The sequence below is a fragment of the Tamandua tetradactyla genome, chromosome 9 (genome assembly GCF_023851605.1).
Source record: "Tamandua tetradactyla isolate mTamTet1 chromosome 9, mTamTet1.pri, whole genome shotgun sequence".
Lineage (NCBI taxonomy): Eukaryota > Metazoa > Chordata > Mammalia > Pilosa > Myrmecophagidae > Tamandua > Tamandua tetradactyla.
The window spans coordinates 86,046,768-86,054,294 of NC_135335.1; positions in this window are offsets into that span (position 1 = coordinate 86,046,768).

Sequence of the window (7,527 nt, forward strand, 5' to 3'; positions counted from 1 at the left end):
CAACAAAGAAGAACACTATATACTAATTAAAGGGTCAATTCACCAAGAAGATATAACAATCATAAATGTTTATGCTGCCAATCAAGGAGCTCCAAAGTTCATGAGACAGACATTGGCAAAACTGAAGGGAGTGATAGATGTTTCAACAATAATAGTAGGAGACTTCAATACACCACTCTCCTGTATAGATAGAACAACCAGACAGAAGATCAACAAGGAAATAGAGAAGTTAAATAACTTGATAAATGAATTAGACCTAACAGAATATATAACCCCAAAGCACAAGGTTATACATTCTTCTCTAGTGCTCATGGAACATTCTCCAGGGTAGATCATATGCTAAGGCACAAAAGAGGTCTTTATAAATTTTAAAATATTGAAATTATTCAGAGTACTTTCTCTGATAACAATGGGATGAAGCTGGATCTCAATAACCACCAAAGAATGAGAACATTCACCAATATGTGGAGATTAGATAACATACTCTTAAACAACCAGTGGGTCAAAGAAGAAATTGCTAGAGAAATCAACAGCTATCTGTAGATGAATGAAAATGAGAATACAACTTATCAGAACTTATGGGATGCAGCAAAGGCTGTGCTGAAAGGGAAATTTATATTGTCTTAAATGCCTATTTTAAAAAACAAGAAAGAGCAAAAATTGAGGACTTAACAGCAAACCTGAAGGAACTTGAGAAAGAACAGCAAACTAACCCCAAAGCAAATAGGAGAAGAGAAATAACAAAGATTAAAGTAGAGGTAAATGAATGGGAGAACAAAAGAGCAATAGAAAGAATAAAAAACCCGAAAAGTTGGTTCTTTGAGAAAGTCAATAAAATTGATAGGCCACTAGCAAGACTGACAAAGAAAAAAAGAAACAGGGTGCAAACAAACAAAATCAGAAATTTGGGTGCATTGCCACAAACCCTGAAGAAATAAAAGAAATCATAACAGCATACTATGAACAACCACACGCCAATGAACTAGACAACTTAGATGAAATGGACAGATACCTGGAGACACACAGACAAGCTACACTGACTCAGGAAGAAATAGAAGATCCTAGCAAACCAATCACAAGTAAAGAGATTCAATCAGTTATCAAAAATCTTCCTACAAAGAAAAGACCAGGGCCAGATGACTTCACAGGGAAATTTTTATCAAACATTCCAGAAAGAATTCCGATCCTGCTCAAACTTTTCCAAAAAACTGAGAAAAAAGGAACTCGACCTAACTCATTTTATGAAGCTAATATCATTTTAATACCAAAACCGGGTAAAGATGCTATAAGAAAGGAAAACTACAGGCTAATTCTCAATAAAATTCTCAATAAAATATTAGCAAATCAAATCCAACAACACATTAAAAGAATTATACACCATGACCAAGTGGGGTTTATACCAGGAATGCAAGGATGGTTCAACACAAGAACATCAAGTAATGTAATACAGCACATTAGCAAATCAAAAGGGAAAAATTACATGATCATCTCAATTGATGCTGAAAAAGCATTTGACAAAATTCAGCATCCTTTTCTGATAAAAACACTCCAAAAGATAGAAATCAAAGGTAACTACCTCAATATGATAAAGGGAATATATGAGAAACAGATAGCTAGCATCATACTCAATGGAGAGAGACTGAAAGCCTTCCCCCTAAGATCATGTACGAGACAAGGACACCCACTGTCACCACTATTATTCAGCATTGTGCTGGAAGTTCTATCTAGAGCAATCGGGCATGACAAAGAAATAACAGGCATTCAAATTGGAAAGGAAGAAATAAAACTCTCAGTATTTGCAGATGATATGATACTATACTTGGAAGATCTTGAGAAATATACAGCCTATGACAAAATCTGGGACCTATCCTGTGGCCACTTTTTGAAAAGTGCTTTGAAAACTATTGTTTTTTTTTTTATCTTGTCAATAAAAAAAAATTACATAGTGGGTGGGCAACAGTGGCTCAGTGGCAGAGTTCTTGCCTGCCATGCCAGAGACTCAGGTTTGTTTCTGCCCATGTAAAAAAAAAATTACCTAATGAAAAATAATAATAATAATAATGAATTGGTCCCTCAGTCTGTGGAATATCTACATCCTGATCAAGAGAAGGGGAAAGGAGACACAACACTAGCTGTCAGCCTGTATGGAGCTGGAGACCAGATTCTGATCCACTTTGGAAGCCCCAATGGCCTAGGCTTCAGAGATGAATAGACTGCTAATCCCTCTGTAGGTCCAGACATGCCTGTTGAAAGAATGGATTAAAATGAGCAAAGTAGGCATTAACTCCAGTAGAGGCAGCTCAATCTCTGAAGGCCAATGTTAACTTGTTCTTACCCTAAATGCTAATCTTTACTGTCTAGCATAGTAGCCACTAGCCCCATGTGGATAATTGCTATAAATGCATTAAAATTTGAAGTTTGGTTCCTTGGTCACATTAGCCACATTTATAGTGCTCAACAGCCCCATGGAGCTAGTAGCTACCTACTGGGCAGTACAACTAATAGAGCATTTTGCAGAAATTATTTTAAACCATTCTGATTGGATGTACCAACCACCTACCTGGCTTCCCAGCATCCAACCCTGTACCCCAAATACTTTTAGGATTTCTTCATTTCCTCTGTTTTGCTGGAAGGTCCTTAATTTGTGAGAATTTAAAACATGGAGTCAGTGGAGTCCTGAGAAAGAACTAAAGGCATGCAGCAACCATTAACAGTACTTGAAATTGCTGCTCAGCATGCCAAGGTCTATCCCAAAGTCACTTCTTTGAAACTGCGAGTACTTAAGGGTACATATGTGTCCTGGCAGCTCAGGTCTTGCTCTGTGCCTTCTCGCTGCTTACAGGAGGCCATATATGTTTCTCAGGCATGTCCTGCTAAGCATTAAAAATCACTTTCTGTCTTTAAAAAAAAAATGTGATTCACTGGAGTGACTCCAATTTACTTTCTTTCTTGGAATTCACTGCTTCTTTTGATGTTTATCAATATATCACTACCTGTTGTGTTTGCCAAGATCATGTCCAGGCATTGGTGATATATCATCTCCCCATGACATATCCCAAAGAACTTCTCATTCCTTTTAGGAGCCCAACAGACCTGTGAGTGGCATAAAGTGGCAAGATGCCAGGGAACAAGGACTCAGCCTGCATCTAGACAACTCACTAACACAGGGCCACCTTTGGGAGCCAGTGTGTATTAAGGAAGGCTTTGGAATAATTACAAAGGTAGGCTAAGTTAGGAAGCCTGGGAATCATAATTATGGCCAACCCTAGACAAGGTGATGAAGTTAAAAAGTTTGTCTTTGGCTTCCCTCCAAAATTCCCCTGAGAACCTTTTCCTTTCGTGTTTTCTCCTTTTTATTGCTTTCCAGGATCCTTGATCTTCTCACCTCTCCAGGGGAGCTCCTTTTGGAATCTTTTTCTCCCATGGAAACTTAGTCCCAAACCCTTAAGACTCTGCTAGTTAAGACCAAGCAGTGATGAAGAAACTTATCATCAGTTAAATATCTTTCCCTAAGGAAACATTAATGGGTGAATTTTCAGTCCAAAAATAAGAGAGGTAGGAAGGTCTCTTTCGGGCAAGGAACAGGATTTATTATTTCCTTTTAGATCACACACAACCGCCTCCACTTAGGACCAAATGCAGCTTTTCTGGGTTGCCCTGTTTTTCTTTAAACATAATATCCCTCTACGCACCTGACATGTAGATTTTGCCTAAGAATTTCAAAGAAATTAAGTAGGCATAGAACAGCACCCATTTTCTTCACTACAGGTAAATTCTGTGATGAAATAGCAGTAGAGTGGATGAGGGATCATCCCAGCTCTATCACAAATTGCTGAGCAATGTTCTGAATATGATTTGGCCTCTCTGGACCTCATTTTCTCATCACTAAAAAAATCTGAGCAGTCCTCTCTGGTCCTATGATTCTAAGAAAGCTGCCAAAAGTCTATTTTAAATAAAGTTTCTGTGCTGCCCTTTTAACGAGAGGTTGTTTTCGTATTTGAGTGGGAAATATCCAACAAACACTAAGTTGTTTTCTTCTTTTTTGATATGTTAGCATCTTGTTTGAAGTAGGAAAACCTGCTCTTGAAAGCTTCAAAACAGTTTGTGTAGGACTGCAATTCTTGTCTCAGAAAGATTAATAGGAAACAAACTCTAAGGAAGGAAATTCAAAGCTCATTTTTATGCTTCCTGCCTTTTAGATCTTCTAACATGTAAATCGACCATTACAAAGAGGATTAGTTATTAGAATGGTCTGCGTGGAGACCAACATTCAGCTCCCTGTTTATCCTTCGCCAGAGAGTCCTGGGTGACCAGCATCTTAATAGCCTTCTTTTCAGCTTTCAGGAGGATGAACTGCATACTAACTACTAGGTCTGTGTTCTCCAACTTTAATTTAACCTCAGCCTTAACGAAATGGAGACTTCTCATCCCCAATTGAGCTTTAAATTAGAACAAAACCTAGAGCAACGGCCACTCTAGATAGCTACCCTAACTATAATTATTTAAAAAGATTTAAGAAAGAACTTTACTCTCTGGATTTTTCTTGGTCTTTCCCAAATTCAGGTTTGTTATAATCCTTATCTGCTTCATCTTTTTCTTTTTAAGTACCAGTATTTTTTTTTCCTTGGCAAAATTCCCCAGAGGACTCCATTTTTCTGATTGCTTAATTCTCCCCATCACTGGCCTGCTTAACCTTTCTCTGTTTTTCTTCTAGTATTAGTGAAATGTACCAATCTCAGCTATTCTAATGTTTCTGAGAACTCAGAGGCAAACAAGAAGCACCACTGAATTACTAATTTATCACAAAAAGTGTGATAAATTAACCTTCGCTCAAAGTCTGTTTACTTTTGCATTACATATAACTCTCTCCAGGGGGGAAAAAATGTAGATGTGAAATGTATAAGTGTGTGGAGGAGCAGAAGGGGCAGGAAGACAGGGGAGCTGTGAAGGTCAGTCATGGAAAATGCCAACTGACAATCTGGCAATGAGTAAGAAAGGGAAGACCATGAAAAAAAGGAGAATAGAATCAAAGAACCTTTGCCGTCTGGGGTGTTTATTATTGAAATAAATAGACAGTCACCATAATTCAAATTATAGTATCTCTATGGTGGGAATGGAACGAATTATCAATGTAGTTTGGAAATAAGACAAAGGTAATAGGCTGATTTGGAGGAGCTATTTCACCTGTGCTCCCAATAACCATTCTTCCTTTTTTATTTTAGTAATATATAACTGAGCACACAACTACTCAGAATAAAAACTACATTTGCCATCTTTCCTCATAGTTGGGGGTGGCCAGTGCGATGGAAATGGAAGTGATATGGGCAACTTCCAGGCCATGCCTTCCTTAAAGAGAAGGCTCCTGCTCTCCACTCTCCTTCTGTGCTGGCTTGGATGTGGGCGTGGTGCTGGAGCTGGGACAACCAGCCACATACTGAGGATGGCAGATCATCAAGAAAGAAAGAGATCTGGATGGCGGACGTGGTGGGACCAGCATGTCAGCCTTATGCTGCTTTTTTCCCGATAAGGAAATAAACTTGTCTTAAGTCATGGATAGTTTAGTTTTTAGCAACAGAATCAACTGAAAAGCAAACTCACCAAGAACGAGGCAGAACTGAGGAGTTCAGGCAAAGGCTGCATTTCCGGGAGAAAGAGAGCTGCCTGGGCAGCGTTTCAAGAGAGAAATGGCCATGCTGAGGTGGCAGGGGATAGGGTTTTTATGGCTTAAGATTGGGGATTGGGACCAAGGGTTAGGTAAATTTCTATTATCAAGCTTTCAGAATTAGGTTGGGGGGTTAGCAACAAGAGTTAGGTAAGGTTCTATTGTCTAGTTTTCAGAAGTTGGGGAATTGCTTTCTGCCGAGGGGTGGAAACTGAGTAATGGGGTTTATTGTGAGAGGCTGTTGCTAGTGTGAGAGCTGTTTGAAATGTTTGCCAGAGGTAGGTTGTATCATGGGGAGAAGGGGTCCTGTTCTCCAGGCCTAACATTCCGGTGTTTTTGGTAAGAAGGGGGATGGGGCGGTGGTCTGTCGCAGTTGACTTGAGGGGGCGGGGGTTAGGGTTTGACTGGAGGAGTCAGAGGACAGGACTTGAGGAGTCACGGTATAGGAGTAGAAGTTGTCTTTGCTCTTTCTCATATTGAGAGATGTCGCTTATGTGTTCTTGAGTTACTGTCCAGATGGTTCAGTATACAAATTGGGAGGAGACACGGGCTGAAGAGAAGAACTAAAAGCAATATGAATAATGGTAAGGTTCCTACCTGTTCAGGTTTGTTGACATAAAGACCCCAGTTTTCACTTATGATTGTACAGATGTATCCTGCGACGGCAGTGAGAACATCTAATGCTCTCCTGTTTTGTAAACAACCGAAGCTAGGCTATTTATTTCTTGTTGTTAATTAGTAATAGCTCATACAGTTGCATGTTAGGATAACTGTAATGAAAGAGAACTGCTTAAAATTGATTGTTCTGGGTGAGTCACTGTGGCTTAGCAGGCAGAGTTCTCACCTGCCATGCCAGAGACCAGGGTTTGATTCCCGGTGCCTGCCCATGAGGAAAAAAAAACTGATTGTTCTAATAGGGGAATTTCTACAAACCAAAACAGGCTATGGTAGATGGTGTGTCCTATGCCAAGTTTTTCTACAATAGGGTGATCATGAGCATGAAATCCAAATTCTGAATCTTCTGAGAACTGCCTTTTTTCTCCATTTTTGAGTTTGAAATGAGGTTTTGAGAAAGGAACCTAGATTAGATATTTGTCTGAAAGAGGCGTTCTCCAGGCCTAATACCTACATCCTAACGAATCAACTAATGACATTTTGCTTTTACTTCCAAGTAGGGATATGAGTCTGGGGATACTATCGGTTTTGTACCCCCACCCTCCGCCCAATTCTACTTTCTTTTTCTCCTTTGGAAGTGTCTCTGTGGTGAAATGGAAAAAAGAGTGGGATTTGGAGTCAGCCTTGGCTCCACTAGTTACTAATTTTTCTTCATCTATACAATGAGACTCAGTGAGAGTAGCTTATTATCCTAACTCTAATCCTAAATTATTAAGGAATGCTGCTCTTCCTTATACACGTTATCACATCTGTTCCTCACGACAGGGCACAACAATTGGTACAATTATTATTCCAGTCTTATAGATGGCTTTAAACATCTTTCCCAAGATCTTTCAGCTAGTGAAAGGCAGAGATGGGATTTTACCCAAGGAGATCAACTGGGAGCCCACAGCTCTTAACCGCTTCCCTCTGTACCTAACTATCTCCGTTATATGGAAGTTCAAGGGTAAATACAGTACAGAGCACTTACTCATCTTTGCAAACTAGGGTATTGTTGGCTGATGCTAAATGAGTTCTGACAAATTCTGTCTCTCTGTGCTAAGGATATTACCTGCTGACCACCTTCTCTCTACAAAGCATTCTTCCTTTAGGTGAGAGAAGTGAGAAGAAAAATCTTTGATTAGACTACAGTAAGTCACGCTTAGGGAAATTTTCTTTTTCCTCCTGGTATAAATTGACCTTTCAGTCAA